Below are 18,264 nucleotides of genomic sequence, written 5' to 3'. Positions count from 1 at the left end.
CGAAGAAATAAAGAAATGAGTGCACTTGGAAGAACAAAGTTAAAATGGTATCTCGTTTGGGAAAATTTCTAACGAAGGCATCAAAGTATTTCAACAAATTGACATTTCACAGTACAAGGACGCACATGTTGGATAGAAGGATGCATATTTGAGGGAAAAAAAAGAAACCATTGGCAAAAAAGAGTGTGGGAGTTCATGGGAAGAACAATTACATAAAGTTGTGAAGCAGCACGGCTGATGAGTTCATACCAAGAACGATGACATGAACCTGCAAACAACCAAGACAATGCAATACCATCTGAGAAGTCCCCTGGACCTGCGTGCTGTAAATCATACCCCCTGAGTACAAAGAAGGAAAAGAGTAGAGAAAGAGCATCATATTTTTTTTTGAAAAAGGAGGCATACCCCCGGCCTCTGCATCCGAAGAATGCATGCGGCCATCTTTATTAAAAACGAGGTTCAAAACAAAGGTAGTCTTAACTCCATTACAGCTCGCAAGAGGAGCGGAAATAAAAAGGAGCTCTGAAAGCCACAACCGGCATGTGCAAAAGAATAGAACACTAAATGCCTATTCTATGCAGAGATCGCCATCCAAACTGGTTGAATATATCCCGTACTGCCGTCTCCCATTGGATGCACCCAGTAGCCAAAGGCTTCCTGGACTCCATAGGAGTGAGTAAGGACCATGTACGGATCCAGGCAGTATCTCTGAAGATGACCTGCAAGAATGTTAAAGAATGTTGTCTGTTAAAGATCATATCGTTTCTGCAGTTCCATATAGCCCAAAAAAGCGCACATATTCCAATCCGAATACGAGACACAGTAATCAAATCGATACCAGCTAGCCAGGTCCCAAATAAACCTTCAATGCTAGTTGGTGGATTAATGTTAAAGGCTATATGAATTGATCGCCATAGTAATCTCGCGAGGGGGCACTCTATAAATAAGTGTTTTATTGTCTCATCATGCACACAAAAACAACATCGTGGACTGCCCACCCACCTTCGCCTTATCAAGTTGTCCTTGGTAAGGATCACTTGCTTGTGTACAAACCACATAAAGATTTTAATACGCAAGGGGACCTTCACCTTCCAAATATGTAGGGATCTTGGGATTGGGCCAGAGTTAATGAGATCCATATAAAACGATTTAACCGTGAACACACCGTTGCTTGTTAGTTTCCATATGAAAGAATCAGGTTGATCAGATAATTGAACATCCATTAACCGTCTAACCAAGTGTAGCCAGGAATTCCAACGTTCCCGACTAGAGATCTCCTAAACTGTATATTTAAGGGTACCTCTTGTAAGATATTGGCCACGTAATCTTCTTTACGTTGAACAATATTATATAAGGTAGGGTATTGCAGTGCTAAAGGTTTGTCCCCTAGCCACGTATCTTCTCAAAATCTTGTTGTCAGCCCATTGCCGACACAGAATTTGGCCCTTCGAAAGAACAAATCTTTCGTTCTCATGAGTCCCTTCCAGAAAGGAGAATCCGTAGGTCTTGCGGTAACCTGGGCTAAGGTTTTTTAGTGTAAATATTTGTTTCATAGTATCTCAGCCCACATACCATCATGTTCTACTAACAACCGATATAACCATTTACTGATTAAGCATTTATTCTTAGTCTCTAGATTTTCAATGCCCAGACCACCCTGGCCCTTGGGTCTGCAAATGATATCCCACCTAGCCAAACGGTATTTCTTCTTAATATCATCTGACTGCCAAAAGAATCTAGATCGATAGAAATCCGGTCTCTTCCATACACCCTTAGGTACTTCAAAGAAAGATAACAGGAACATCGGCATACTAGTTAATACTGAATTAATTAGAACTAACCGACCTCCATATGACATTAGCTTGCCTTTCCAGCAACTAAGTTTTTTTTCAAATCGATATTTGATACATTTCCATTCTTTATTAGTCAGCTTTCGATGATGAATGGGAATGCCCAGATAACTAAAAGGCAAAGATCCCAATTCACATCCAAACAATTGTTTATATGTCTCTTGTTCTTCTTTGGCTTCCAAAATAGAACAATTCGCTCTTATGGAAACTAATTTTTAAACCCGACAATTGTTCAAAAAGACATAGCACTAGTTTCATGTTTCTGGCCTTTGCGAGATCATGTTCCATAAAAATGATAGTATCATCGGCATACTGTAAGATGGAGACTCCCCCATCAACGAGATGTGGTACTAGGCCACCTACATGACCTTTCTCTTTGTCTCTTCCAATGAGAATGGCTAACAAATCTGCGACTATATTGAATAGGAGCGGAGACATCGAATCCCCTTGTGTCAAACCCTTATGAGTCTGAAAGTAGTGTCCTATATCATCGTTAACCCTAACTCCGACACTACCTTTTTGGACTAGGGAATCCACCTGATTCCTCCACATGTCGTTGAACCCATTCATGCGCATTGCCCGCTGAAGGAACGACCACTTGACTTTATCATATGCCTTTTCAAAATCTACTTTAAATATAACCCCATCTAGTTTCTTTGATTGGATTTCATGAAGAGTTCCATGTAGGACAACCACCCCTTCTAGGATATGTCGTCCTGGCATGAAAGCTGTCTGACTTGGTTGCACCACCGAGTGTGCGATCCGTGTCAATCTATTAGTCCACACTTCGGTGAAAATTTTGAAACTCACATTTAAAAGGCATATCGGTCTGAACGGCTCAATGTGAATTGCTTCCACTTTCTTCGGTAATAGCGTAATCATACCAAAGTTAAGGTGGAAAAGCTCAAGCTGCCCATTAAAGAAATCTTGAAACATTGGCATAAGACCATTCTTTATAATATACCAACATTTCTTATAGAACTCTGCAGGGAACCCATCTGGTCCCGATGCTTTATTCGGTTTCATTTGGGCGATAGCATCGAAAACCTCCTTCTCAGTAACTGGTGCAGATAAAATCTCATTTTCATCCGACCGTAGTTGAGGAATATCCTCTATAACCGACTCATCTAGGGTGACCGCGTTAGCTATCGGAGGCCCAAAGAGTTGTTTATAGTAGTTGGAAATATATGCCTTGAGGTTCTCGTGCCCTACAATAGTCCCTTCATCCTGCTCAAGATGGATTATCTTCTTCTTCCTATGTTTGCCATTTGCAATCATATGGAAAATTTGAGTGTTGTCATCCCCGTGGATGACTTTAAGCACTTAAGCGCGCAAGGCCCATTTCATCTCTTCTTCTCTAAGATGAGTACATAAGCTTTGTTCAGCCTCAGCTTTAGCAGCCTGCTCAGACGCATCAAGCAAAATCGATTCAGCTTTAAGGTCTAAAGCCTCGATCAATTGTTGGTCGTTCTTTCTCTTGTTTGTAAACCCCACTTTCATTTCTGGCCCAACTCCATAGAAATTGTCTGAGATGTCTAATCTTATTTTGCCATCTTTCTAAATGTGATCGGCCTTGAACGGGTTTCGCCCATTCTCCTGCTACAATGTCAAGAAAGTTTTTTTTTCAAACCAACTTAGTTCGAAAGAGAAGTTATTTTTGTTCCCAATGTGTGTAGCATCCCCTAATCTAAAAGCAAGGGAGTGTGATCAGAGATCGCCCTCTGCATCGCGTGAACCGACACTAGTGGGTACTTCTGCTCCCATTCTACACTAGCGAGTACTCTGTCCAGCTTCTCGTAAGTTGGAGTAGGCAACGAGTTGGCCCATGTGAATTGTCTACCCGTTAGTTCAATCTCCCGCAGATTGAGACTCTCAATTATCATGTTGAACATTAAGGACCAATGGCTATCAAAGTTGTCATGATTCTTCTCTTCTTTTCTTTGGATAATATTAAAGTCTCCTCCGACTAGAATTGGGAGTCTTTCATCCCCGCAGATCCTCACCAGATCAGCAAGGAAATCAGGCTTAAGTTCCGGTTGGGCTGCTCCATATACAACTACCAGAGAGCAACGGAAACCATCCACTTTTGACCTCACCCGAAATTTGACCGCAAATTCCCCTTGAACCACATTAATCACCTCTAAAGTTTCACACTTAACCCCCAACAAAAGCCCACCAGATCTGCCTTTAGGGGGTTGTCATGGTTCTAAGTCTGACAGTAGAATGGGGGGTAGGTATGGAGAGGCAAGATCCTAGCTATGGAGTAGTTGTACACACGAGTGTTTAACGAGTTCAGGCCCTTCTCTAAGGAAGTAATAGCCCTACGTCTCGGAGTCCGGAGGCGGTTGACTGGTTTATGTGTATATGAGTTACAGGGGTGCGAACCCTTCTACCAGTGGAGGGGGGTGGCTTATATAGAGGACGCCAGGACCCCAGCCAACCCACGTAGCAGAGGGTTAAAGTACATGAAGGCCGGGCGTTACTGGTAACGCCCTACATAAAGTGTCATCATGACCATTAAGACTACTTAATTACAGACCGTTTGGATACAGAGTAGATCCTGAACTCCTGATGGTCGAGTGAGTCTTCATGGTCGAGTGTCTTCTATCCGGTCGAGTGGAGTCACTCTTGGTCGAGTGGAGTCCCTCTTGGTCGACTGGAAGGTAGCTTCGTCTAAGAATGTCCTTGGGTATGGTATCGTAGATAGGTCCATGACCCTACCCTAGGTACATAACATCATCATTAGCCCCCGAATGGATCGAGGTTCGAGTGAGGAAGGAGTTGATGATTTTCTCCGACTTATTTCCCATGCTTTGATTATGTCGTATCTTGGATCAGCGATTTTTCTTTCGGTGTTGGCGTCAACTTTTACTTCAGTCGCCTTGATCCATTCTTGTCTTCTGTCGAGTGAACTTTTTGAACTTTGGTGAACTTCCGAGCGACGGATCGCAGGAAAGATATCGTCTGACAGATCGATCTGCCATTAGCGGATTTTGCGGGATCCGAAATTTGGGAAGCGCGCGAAGCGGGGCGGACCGCGGCAATCAGATGGGATAAGGCGTGGACGCCTCGATTTCCGTGCCGCCTTTTTCGCCACGTATCGTGCGTGCGCGACTGTTTCGGGATGTGACAGGATCGCCCGGACCCACTCGTCAGCCACTCGGAAGTGCCTTTATATAAAGCGCCGGGGGAGGGTTTTTTGAACAGTGCCTTCCCATTCTTCTCTCTTCCCCCTTTGCCTCCGCCCACTGCGCCTGCTCTCGCCTCCGCCTATCCACTCCTCGCGCGCTTCGCCGGTGGCAATGGTGAAGGAGAAGACGGCGGCCCTAGAGCGCGCGAAGAAGGCGACGGCGACGGGGCAAGCGAAGGGGAGACCGTCCAGTCGGGGCGGATCTTCGTTAAGGTCCCGCCTGCCGAAGGGTTGGGTCCAAGGGGATTGGATCCGCTCGACCATCACTGAGAAAGATCTCAGTGACCTGGCCAATGAGGGACTGATCCCCCACGGGTCAGCGAGGCTTCCAGGGACCGAGTGTCAACCGCAGCCGCAGGAGGGTGAGTGCGTTCTCTTAGCCACTCACGTAGACCGTGGTTTTTCTCTGCCGCCGAGTGTTTTCTTCCGGGGGTTTCTGAATTTCTTTGGGGCGCAACTCCACCATTTCACCCCTAATTCCATCGCCTATCTTGCTGCATTTGTGTCCATGTGCGAGAACTTCCTGGGTTGTCGACCAAACTAGGGTCTCTTTAAGCACATATTCACCTGTCGCTCACAGACAGTGAAAAAGGCGAGTCCGGACGATGAGAGGACTAAGGTTATCCAGATGTGCGGTGGTCTTGGGATCCAGATGAGGAATAAGAGTACTTTCCCGGCCATGACCCTTCCTGAGTCGGTCAGAGGGTGGCAGTCGACTTGGTTCTACTGCCAAGACGAGTCGACGCCGGGGCAGTCGACTGGTCTCCCTCCGTTTTCCATGGACCGAGTGGACAAACCCTCTTCTCTGAAAGTGCTTCCTGAGGAGAAAGTTCAGGTAAAAATGCTGATGGAGCGCGTAGTCCAACTCGTTAGAGAAGGAGTGACGGGTATGGATCTTCTGGAGGTCTTCCTTAGGCGGCGCATCCAACCACTTCAGTACCGAGGCCATCCGATGTGGCTGTATTGTGGGACCGAGGACACCACTCGGGTCCATCCAGAGGCGGTCGACGACGCCACACTGGAGAGGTGGGTGACCGCAATCACGGGGAATAAGGACAACCCTCGAGGGGCCAGGAGGATCCCACCACTCGACTGTACCTACACACCGGACACGGTATGGCCATTTATTTCCAATTGCAATCTTGCTTTATTCATTCTGCTTCGCTGTGAATTGGTCGAGTGATCTTTGTTTTGCTTTGTTGCTTGACAGGCCACCACGGAGTTATACTCGATGCCCAATGGAGCGCAGACGCCGACTGAAGAGGAGGAAGGAAGTGGGGGCGAAAGCCCGGAGGAGTGGGATTCGGATGCTGACGACGATGATGAGGCTGAAGACTCTGATGAGGAGGAAGAGGAGGAGGAGGAGGAGGAAGTTGCACCTCCCCGCTCGGAAAGACGCTCGAAGCTTGTCCATGATCCCGCGACTGAGCGTGGTAAGGGGGTCGCGACCGCTACCCAGTCGACCAAGCGCCCTCGGACTACTTCTCCGGCGCCGACTGAGAAGGCTCCGAAGCAATCTCGAGTGGCACCGTCGAAACCTGCGAAGGTCTTGCCGAAGATGAAGATGGTGATCCCCACTATCTCAGGGTAATGGTAGTCTTGAGTTTTCCCCGTTTCATGAACTTGCTCTTGGTCGACTCATGGGTCAATCGACTGACTTCCGGAACTGCAGTGCTGCTACTTCTGATACTTCGGCCAGGGCTGAAGACCACGAGATGGAGGATGCTGCTACCTCAAAACCTGGTATGACTCTTGTGATGCCGTTTTCAGTCGACTGACTTATTGTCTCTAATTTTGATTCTTTCTGCAGCTTCATCTAACATTGTTATTGACCTTCCTGACGACGACGACGAAGAACCACCAAGGCAGAGGAGGAGCAAGAAAACGTCTGCTGGCAAGGCGACTCAGGATGTGCCAGCACCCGAGACGTTGGTCGTGGAGGGAGACAATGTCACTCGGCCTACCGTAACCTTTGCGGTGCCGTTGACGAGTGCTCGTCCTTCGTCGTCGAGTGCTGCTCAACCCTCGCTTTTCTCCACCTACCCCGTTCCAGAAGACCAAGCTAGTGCTGCTAAAGAAGCAATACGCCAAGCGGGGGTCATGATGGAGCAAGTGAAGGCAATACGAGAAGCCAGCCAGGCAGCCTATGACGCCAGTTCGGCTCTTCAGAGTAATGTTCAGGTCAGTCGGTCACTGCCTGTTCTGTTAGGATATGATATCTGAAAACTCTTCTTTCTGAAATTCTTAGAGTTTGTCCTACACCCACTGGGTGTGTCGATTGAAATTCCGGATTAGTGGGGGCACGCTGAGTGCACCCACTGGGTGTAGTCCCCAAGGCTATGGTCGACTGCTGGCAGTCGACCATAGGCTTTAAGTTTTTTCCTTACTCGACTAGGTCGAATAGATTCATAGACCGGTGGGGGCACGCTGAGTGCACCCACTGGGTGTAGTCCCCGAGACTGTGGTCGACTGCTGGCAGTCGACTATAGTCTGAAGAACATCTCCCCTTTTTTTGTTGTTGGTCGACTGGTCGACTCTAACTGATGAAACTAGTGGGGGCACGCTGAGTGCACCCACTGGGTGTAGTCCCCGAGACTATGGTCGAATGTTTGTATTCGGCCGTAGTCTTAGAAACGCTATGATTTTTCCTTACTCACTCGGAAGTGAATTGTCTTTGACATCTGTCGATTGGTTCTTCGTAGAAATCCTGTGACCTTGCGGCTCGTTATACTGAGTTGGAGAACAAACACATTCAGCTCGAGCTCGATCTGAAACTGGCCCAAGAGAACTTAACGAAGGCGAAGGAGGAAGCTAAAGGTATGCTTGGTGAGGCCTTTGACGACTGCCTTTGCCTCTTACTTGTTTCCGAATCTAATCTCACTGTAACTTTGCAGACAAAGTGAGGGATGCCCTGAAGAAGCAAGAGCTTGACTTGGCTGAGATGCAAAAAACTGCTTTAGAGAAGACCAGGCTTGCGGATGAGAAGCTGGCTTCAGTGACCAAGCTTGAAGAAGAAAACACCAATCTGAAAGCTGCTCTTGATGCTGCCAACCAGGAGGTCAGTCGACTGAAAAGTGACAAGACCACCCTGAATGACAAGGCCAGTGAGTTGAAGAGAAAGAAGAACGATCTAGAGGCTTATCTGGGTGGACTCGCCAAGAAGTTGTTCCTCATGCTTGAAGGTAATCCTTTGTATCAAACAAATATTTTAATTGTAACCTCCGACTGTTTGTCTTGACTCGGTGGTTGTGCTTGCAGAGTTTTGCCAGAACTTTGAAGAGGAGACTGGTCGACTGGAAGTAAACCTGGACCCCATCAACTCTCCCGTGAAAGATGAAGTCGCCATGAATGTGCTCCGGCTTGAATCTCGTGTTGCTGCTGTCATCGATTATCTCGCAAGGCTGAAGGTCGCAACTTCTCGCATCGACACAACACTCTGGCCAAGAGAGACACTCCAGAACGACCTCGAGTCCCTGATGACTCGACTGAACGAGGTCCCAAGTCGAGTGCAGGAGTGGAAGAAGTCTTCGGCCAGGTGCGGTGCGGATGTTGCTCTGTCTCTGGTCCGCGTTCACTGCAAGGATGCACGAGAGGACAAGCTGGTGGCTCTTAGGGTGGCTAACACCAAGAAGCACGATTTCAGATCTTTCATGGAGACCTTCATTGCTGCTGCCACTCGGATTGCAGATGGAATTGATCTGGACGAGTTTGTTGCACCTTCCAGCCCTCCACAGGAGGGGTAAAAAACTTCTGAGCTTGATACTTTAAATTTGCCTCGGTATGCCGAGTGAGTTTTGTAACCGACAAACCTTAACAGGCCTAGCGCCTGAGCACTTCCAGTTCCGTTAGGTGTTATCCGAACTTGGATTCGCCGTTGAATATGTTTGCATTTGATTTGAGGTGTCTTTTGCTGGTTAAAGCGAAGCGCTTATTGCAATCGACTTGTTCCCCAATACACTTAGGCGAGCACTGGGCTGCAGCTAAGCCCCCGAGTGAGAGGTTTGCTCTCCACTCGGTAGGATTTTAGATACTTAGGCGAGCACTGGGCTGCAGCTAAGCCCCCGAGTGGGAGGTTTGCTCTCCACTCGGTAGGATTTTCACATACTTAGGCGAGCGCTAGACTGCAGCTAAGCCCCCGAGTGGGAGGTTTGTTCTCCACTCGGTAGGATTTCAGATACTTAGGCGAGCACTGGGCTGCAGCTAAGCCCCCGAGTGGGAGGTTTGCTCTCCACTCGGTAGGATTTCAAATACTTAGGCGAGCACTGGGCTGCAGCTAAGCCCCCGAGTGGGAGGTTTGTTCTCCACTCGTAGGATTTTGAATTGGTGGCGTAGCTCGGAAGGAGAGGGTAGCAGTCGACCTGCACCTCGTCCTCCTTGCAGAGCGCACGTTGTACTTGTGGCGTAGCTCGGAAGGAGAGGGTAGCAGTCCACCTGCACCTCGTCCTCCTTGCGAAGCGCACGTTGTACTTGTGGCGTAGCTCGGAAGGAGAGGGTAGCAGTCGACCTGCACCTCGTCCTCCTTGCGAAGCGCACGTTGTACTTGTGGCATAGCTCGGAAGGAGAGGGTAGCAGTCGACCTGCACCTCGTCCTCCTTGCGAAGCGCACGTTGTATTTGTACTTAGGCGAGCGCAATGCTGCAGCTAAGCCTCCGAGTGGAAGGCTGGCTTACCACTCGACAGGATTTTGTTTATCTTAGGCGAGTACTTGGACTGCAGCTAAGCCTCTGAGTGGAAGGCTGGCTTACCACTCGACAGGATTTTGTTTATCTTAGGCGAGTACTTGGACTGCAGCTAAGCCTCCGAGTGGAAGGCTGGCTTACCACTCGACAGGATTTTATTTATCTTAGGCGAGTACTTGGACTGCAGCTAAGCCTCCGAGTGGAAGGCTGGCTTACCACTCGACAGGATTTTATTTATCTTAGGCGAGTACTTGGACTGCAGCTAAGCCTCTGAGTGGAAGGCTGGCTTACCACTCGGTAGGATTTTGTTTATCTTAGGCGAAACGGATTTCGCAGCTAAGCCTTCGTGTGGGAGACTGGCTCACCACTCGGTTAGGATTTTTTTACAGACTTGGGCGAATCGGATTCGCAGCCAAGCCACCCACTGGGGGATTGTTTTGAGTGGACAAAAGAAATAACGATTACTGGGAAGATTATAAAGCTCTTGTCTTTGATAAATAAACTACAGAAGTACTTTTATTACAACTCATCCGAGTGAATACTTAGGTGTAAAAGGGGCGGAGAAGCTCCGCGTTCCAAGCTCGGGGCTCGTCGATCTGATGCTCGACATTGTAAAGACGGTATGCTCCATTGTGGAGAACCTTGGTGACGATGAAGGGACCTTCCCAAGAAGGAGCAAGCTTGTGTGGTTTCTGCTGATCCACTCGGAGAACTAAATCTCCTTCCTGGAAGGCTCGACTCTTCACGTTTTTGGCGTGGAAGCGACGCAAGTCTTGTTGGTAAATGGTCGATCTGATCAGAGCCATCTCCCTTTCTTCCTCTAAAAGGTCGACTGCATCCTGCCGTGCTTGTTCTGCTTCAGCTTCAGTGTAGAGCTCGACCCGGGGAGCATTGTGGAGAAGGTCACTCGGCAAGACTGCTTCAGCTCCGTAGACCAAGAAGAATGGAGTTCTTCCAGTCGACCGGTTGGGCGTGGTCCTTAACCCCCAAAGCACTGAGGGAAGTTCGTCGACCCATGCACCAGCCGCATGCTTAAGATCACGCATCAAACGGGGTTTCAACCCTTTGAGAATCAAACCGTTGGCTCGTTCTGCTTGTCCATTCGACTGTGGGTGAGCGACTGAAGCATAGTCGACTCGCGTGCCTTGAGATGTGCAGAAAGCTCTGAACTCTTCGGAGTCGAAGTTTGACCCGTTGTTAGTGATGATGCTGTGCGGGACCCAATATCTGAATATCAATTCTCTGATGAAGCTGACAGCAGTACCGGCATCGAGGTTCTTGATGGGTTTAGCTTCGATCCACTTAGTGAACTTGTCGACTGCTACCAGCACATGGGTAAAACCGCTTCTGCCTGTTCTCAAAGGACCGACCATATCCAAACCCCACACTGCAAAGGGCCAGATGAGTGGTATAGTCTTCAAAGCTGACGCGGGCTTGTGTGACATATTGGAGTAAAATTGACATCCCTCGCACTTGTCGACTATCTCCTTCGCCATTTCATTCGCTCTTGGCCAATAAAATCCGGCTCGGTATGCTTTGGCCACGATGGTCCGAGAGGACGCATGATGGCCACAGGTCCCCGAGTGGATGTCATCAAGGATTATTCGACCTTCCTCCGGTGTTATGCATTTCTGACCAACTCCAGTCGCGCTTTCTCTATACAACTGTCCTCTTATCACGGTAAAGGCCTTAGATCGGCGGACGATCTGTCGAGCCTCTTCTTCGTCCTCCGGGAGTTCTTTCCTCAAGATATACGCGATATATGGTACTGTCCAATCTGGAGTGATCACTAGAACTTCCATGATCAGGTCGACCACTGCTGGGACTTCAACCTCAGTCGGGTCCGTAACACTCTTAGGTTGCGGAGCTTCATCGGTAAAAGGATCTTCTACGACTGACGGAGTGTGGATATGCTCCAAGAACACATCACTGGGGATGGCTTCTCTCTTGGATCCTATCTTCGCCAGATCGTCAGCTGCTTGATTTTTCAGTCGGGGTATGTGGTGGAGCTCTAACCCTTCGAACTTCTTTTCGAGCTTCCTCACTGCATTGCAGTATCCAGTCATGGCTGGGCTTCTAACGTCCCACTCCTTCATCACCTGATTGACCACCAAATCTGAGTCGCCATAAACCATAAGGCGACGGACGCCGAGTGAAATGGCCATGCGCAACCCATACAAGAGTGCTTCATATTCTGCTTCATTGTTGGAGGAATCAAAGTGGATTTGGAGCACATATCTGAGTTTATCTCCTCGGGGGGAAACCAAAACAACCCCAGCACCAGAACCATTTAACATCTTAGATCCATCAAAGAACATGGTCCAATGCTCCGAGTGAACTTGAGTCGGCTGCTGTTGCTCAATCCACTCGGCAAGGAAATCTGCTATAGCCTGGGACTTAATGGCTTTCTTTGCCTCGAATTTGACATCAAGGGGAAGGAGTTCAATCGCCCATTTAGCCACTCGACCAGTTGCATCTCTGTTATGCAGAATCTCTGACAATGGTGCGTCGCTGACGACTGTAATGTCATGATCAGAGAAATAATGAGCAACCTTCTTCATGGTCATGTAGATCCCATATACGAGCTTCTGATAATGAGGGTATCTTTGCTTCGATGGGGTCAAAACTTCAGAGAGATAATACACTGGGCGCTGAACTTTGAAGGCTTTCCCTTCTTCTTCCCGCTCGACCGTAAGTACTGTACTGACGACTTGTCCTGTGGCTGCAATATAGAGCAACAGAGGCTCTTTGCTGATTGGAGCAGCAAGCACCGGCTGGGTGGAGAGCAGAGTTTTTAACTCGGCAAACGCTGCATCAGCTTCTGGAGTCCACTCGAACTTGTCTGCCTTCTTCATCAGTCGGTAAAGGGGCAATGCCTTTTCACCGAGGCGAGAGATGAATCGACTTAAAGCGGCCAAGCATCCAGTAAGCTTCTGGACGTCGTGCACACGCACAGGGCGTTTCATTCGGAGTATGGTGCCAACTTTTTCTGGGTTAGCATCGATTCCTCGTTCTGAAACGAGAAAACCGAGTAACTTTCCGCCAGGTACTCCGAATGTGCACTTCGATGGATTGAGCTTGATATCATACCTTCTGAGGTTGGCAAATGTTTCGGCTAGGTCAGTCAATAGGTCGGAACCCTTTCGCGACTTGACCACGATATCATCCATGTACGCTTCCACATTCCGACTGATTTGAGTGAGTAAACACTTTTGAATCATTCTCATGAACGTGGCTCCGGCATTCTTGAGGCCGAATGGCATGGTGATATAGCAGAAGCACCCGAATGGAGTGATGAAAGCTGTTTTGATTTCGTCAGGTCCATACAGACGGATCTGATGATACCCGGAATAAGCGTCTAGAAAAGACAATCTCTCGCACCCTGCGGTCGAGTCGACAATTTGGTCGATGCGAGGGAGAGGAAAATGATCTTTCGGGCAGGCCCGATTGATATGTTTGAAATCAATGCACATGCGAAGTGAGTTGTCCTTCTTGGGAACCATGACGACATTGGCGAGCCACTCGGAGTGGTATATCTCTCGAATGAACTCTGCTGCAAGGAGTCGAGCCACCTCCTCACCAATGGCTTTTTTCTTCTGAACGACGGATCGTCGAAGATGTTCTTTAACAGGTTTTGCTTTTGAGTCGACTCTAAGGTGATGCTCAGCCAGCCCCCTGGGAACACCCGGCATGTCAGCTGGCTTCCATGCAAAGATGTCCCAGTTCTTATGGAGGAACTGGATGAGCGCTTCTTCCTATTTAGAGTCGAGTGTTGTGGAAATATGGGTCGGAGCTGCATTGGGGTCAGTCGGGTGGATATGAACTGGCTTCGTCTCACCGGACGACTGAAATGCTGACTCTGTGGCGGGCTTCTTGGCCCGCAGTAAATCACTCGGATCTGCATTCTTCTTGTATTCCTCCAGCTCTACCACTGTTATCTGGTCATCCGCAATCTTTGAGCCTTTCTGGAAACACTCTTCTGCCTTCTTCCGGCTGCCAGTGATGGTGATCACGCCTTTGGGGCCAGGCATCTTTAACTTGAGGTACACATAACATGGTCGAGCCACGAAGCGGGCATAGGCTGGTCTTCCCAAAATAGCGTGGTAGGCGCTTCGGAAATCCATGACTTCAAATGTCAGCTTCTCTTTGCGGAAATGTTTCGAGTCGCCGAACACTACATCCAGAGCTATTTGGCCGAGTGACTCAGCCTTCTTTCCTGGGATGACTCCGTGAAAACTCATGTTGCTGGAACTGAGCCTGGACATCGGAATGCCCATTCCCTTGAGCATCTCTGCATACAGTATATTCAATCCACTGCCGCCATCCATCAATACCTTCGTCAGTCGAGTTCCTTCGACAACTGGGTCGACCACCAGCGCTTGCCTCCCAGGGGTGGCAATGTGAGTAGGATGGTCAGACTGGTCGAAAGTAATGGGAGTTTGTGACCATCTCAGATAGTTTGGTGTCGCCGGGGCGACCATATTGACCTCACGGTTGATCACTTTCAGTCGACTTTTGCTCTCTACATCAGCAAAAATCATCAGAGTGGAGTTGACATGAGCGTACTCTCCATCACTGTCCTCCTTGTCCTCAGCCTTGTCCGACTCCTTCTCTTTGTCCTTCGGCTGTTTCCCTTGAAACTGCTGGATTAAGAGCCGGCACTGGCGAGTGGTATGCTTTGGGTAGATGAAGTTACCCTCTTCGTCTTTCTTCGTGTGGATATGACACGGTAGATCCATCACGTCATTACCTTCCTTATCTTTTACCTTCTTGGGGTTCCAAGATCCTTTGGGCTTCCCTTTGAATTTGCCCTGAGTCACGGCCAGAGCCTCTCCAGGAGCAGCTGGCTCGGCCTTCCGCTTTTGCTTCCGACTGGAGTTTCCTTTATCCGACTGACTCGGCTTGTACTTGCCACTCCGGAGTCGGTCCTCTTCTTCGCCATTGGCGTACTTGGTGGCTATTTCCATCATCCGACTCAGGGTCATATCTCCAGTTCGACCAAACTTCAGGCTCAACTCTCTGTTCTTGACACCATCCTTGAAGGCGCAGACCGCTTGATGGTCTGACACATTCTCTACAGTATGATGCAAAGTGATCCATCTCTGGATGTAATCTCTCAGTGTTTCACTCGACTTTTGTACGCAAACTTGCAGCTCAGTCAATCCGGCAGGTCGCTTGCAAGTTCCCTCGAACGTCCTGACGAACACTCGGGAAAGATCTTCCCAGGTGTAAATGCTGCTAGGAGCTAACTGATTCAACCACGCCCTGGCCGAACCCTCTAGCATAAGTGGCAAATGCTTCATGGCCACCTCATCATTACCGCCACCAATCTGAACAGCCACTCGGTAGTCTTCAAGCCAAGTTTCAGGCTTAGACTCTCCGGTGAACTTACTCACTCCAGTCGCCAACCTGAAGTTGGGGGGTATCACTGCGGCTCTGATGGCTCTGCTAAAACATTCTGGACCTGAAACGTGGACTCGGCTGCTTGTGGGCACATCTCTGTCATGGCCACCTCTATGAGCTCTGTTCCGGTCAACCAAACCTTGCACGATGATGGATCTCGCGTCAAAGCTTGGCTCTCTGGGGTCGACTGGAGCTCTCCGCCCAACACTGAGCTGGCGTCTGTCATCTTGCTGCCGATGGGCATTAGACCCACTTCTCGGGGGAGGAGTGGGCACTCGACGCCTGTCATCACGATCAAATCGATCATCATAGTGGTCCCGCCGGCCTTCACGCCCCACGCGCCTCAGAGGCGACCTTGGACTGTGAGCCGACTGAACAGTATTCGCAGCGACGGATTGACTGTGAATCCTGTTGCGCGACTGTGACACAGCTGAATTCTGATCTCCTGCCGCCTAGAGCAAATCTCTGATCTACATCAAGCCTCTTCCAGCCTCTGACTGAGAGGGCTGAATTGACTCCGCTATACGGGCTGCAGCTGCCAAATTCTGAATTGGGGTTCGATATACCTGAGTCGGTTGCGGAAAGAGCTGACGTCGGTTGGAGTTGGTCACTCGTTGACGCGCACGCTCGTCGAGTGCTCGCTGGAGGTTCTCCAGTCGAGTGCGTTCAGCTAGGTTGGCTAAACGCGCCTCTTCTAGGGCACGAGCCTCAGGAGTTTCTCCTGCAATGGGAGTATGCAGGGCATCCATGTTCCGGCGGCGAAGTTCTTCCCTCTGCTGAGAAGTGAGTGGCTCAGGCTGATACTCTTCATGGGCTTGAGCGGGGTCGCCCCCGTCGTCCATCCCGTCATCGCGGGTGAAACCGGGAGGACTACGAGGCCCGTTGACCATCAGGACCTCCGCCGCTGGATCACTGCTATCGCACTCGGATGCAGTCTCTACGGAGCCAGTCGACAGGTCGAACAGGCCGTAGAGAGATTCGTCGGGCTCAATTGCCGCGACTTGGGTGGTGGCCGATTGGCGAGCCACTGCGTGTCTCACCCATTGCTGGAGCCTCTACCGACCGGAGCGCTTGCGCTGGCGGGAGACAGGGAGGGAGGACGGCGCATGAGTCGACCGGTATGGGGTCGACGGCTGCCGTAGCAAGACGCCGCAGACACACGCCCGAAAGTGCGTCGCCCCGCGGACGGGGAGCGCGTCGATGTCAAGTGGTGCCTCCTGGAGCCAAGCGGAGTTGTCGGCGATGAAAGCGAGCGCACCGAGATGGATCTCGCGGCCCTCGACCAGAGCTCCGCCGGAAACCATGATGAAGGCGGTCGGACAAATTGCAACTTCTCCAAAAAAGTCGCTAAGACAGCTGCCCCACGGTGGGCGCCAATTGTCGTGGTTCTAAGTCTGACAGTAGAATGGGGGGTAGGTATGGAGAGGCAAGATCCTAGCTATGGAGTAGTTGTACACACGAGTGTTTAACGAGTTCAGGCCCTTCTCTGAGGAAGTAATAGCCCTACGTCTCAGAGCCCTGAGGCGGTCGACTGGTTTATGTGTATATGAGTTACAGGGGTGCGAACCCTTCTACCAGTGGAAGGGGGTGGCTTATATAGAGGACGCCAGGACCCCAGCCAACCCACGTAGCAGAGGGTTAAAGTACATTAAGGCCGAGCGTTACTGGTAACGCCCTACATAAAGTGTCATCATGACCATTAAGACTACTTAATTACAGACCGTTTGGATACAGAGTAGATCCTGAACTCCTGATGGTCGAGTGAGTCTTCATGGCCGAGTGTCTTCTATCCGGTCGAGTGGAGTCACTCTTGGTCGAGTGGAGTCCCTCTTGGTCGACTGGAAGGTAGCTTCGTCTAAGGATGTCCTTGGGTATGGTATCCTAGATAGGTCCATGACCCTACCCTAGGTACATAACATCATCAGGGGTAAAACATGCCAATCAAAATCAGCTCCACCAGTCAAATTTTGGAGGAACTGCGAGGTGAAGTTATCTCTTCCCGTCTCGAGAAGTGCAATAAAGTCAAGTTTATGCTCTATATATGTTTCTGCAAGGAATCTTGTTTTAGCCAAGTCTTTAGGACCTCTGCTATTCCAAAAAATTCCTTTCATATGTCATCATGGAATTTTTTCTTTAGCTTCACCCTTGCACTTCTACGTACGGCCGATGTAGGATATACCTTCCTCTTCCAGGAACGCTTAGGTTTCTCCAACACCGTCGGAATCCCATTTAACCCGGTGGGATCCAGCCCCTCCGACTGAATGCTAACCGCCGGCTCTGACTCTTCAACCTCACCTTCGACTTTCGAAGTAGGCAAGAGATCATTACAAAAACTCTCCAAGGCCATAATACCTAAGTTGTTAACCTCCTCATCATTCATTGGTCGTACTGCAACCATATTACGAATAATTTCAGAAGCCCGCTCGGCTTCTAAGTCTAACATGTCATTAACAGATTTGACAATGTCCCTCCCATTAGAACCTAGTGAGACTCCTAGGTCATGTGCCTCATTTATAATCTCAAGTTCAGTAAAATGCATAATGGAACAACTTCATGATACTGAATTCATGCTCCAGCCAACTCATCCAAAAGTCCAAACTGATGTGGAGAGACAGGCAATATATTTCAACACTCCTCCTCACGTCTAAGCTTATTTAGTCCTCAGACGTGTGATCATGTAGGCCACAAAATCTTTTTTTAAGTACTGCATTGGCAGAGTCTTGAACTTGAAATCTCTTGGCTCTCATACCATATTGAATTCATGCTCCAACCAACTCATCCAAAAGTTTGAACTGATGAAGAGAGACGAGCAATATATTTCAACACATGATACAGTACCGGAACAGAGAAATAAGAAAGGAAGAAGAAGGTGAACAGTAGAGTGAAGTCGTCGACCAAGGTATGTAATAGAATGGGGGATGTGGCATACGAACATGTAGGAAGATGTATAACAACTCCGGACAGAAGTATCTTGACAGAATAGACGCGTATATTGTCTCATATTCAGAGGGATAACAATATCCATAAATTTTTGAGTCAATTTCAATCGCTGCCAACTTGTGTTCAGATCTCGGCGCAAATCGATGGCTGGAGGCGTTTTCGCAGGTGCATGGCCCCGCAATTGCGTGCCCTATGAATTTCT

The sequence above is a fragment of the Triticum aestivum genome, chromosome 1B (genome assembly GCF_018294505.1).
Source record: "Triticum aestivum cultivar Chinese Spring chromosome 1B, IWGSC CS RefSeq v2.1, whole genome shotgun sequence".
NCBI lineage: Eukaryota > Viridiplantae > Streptophyta > Magnoliopsida > Poales > Poaceae > Triticum > Triticum aestivum.
Note: the sequence above shows the minus strand (reverse complement) of the source record.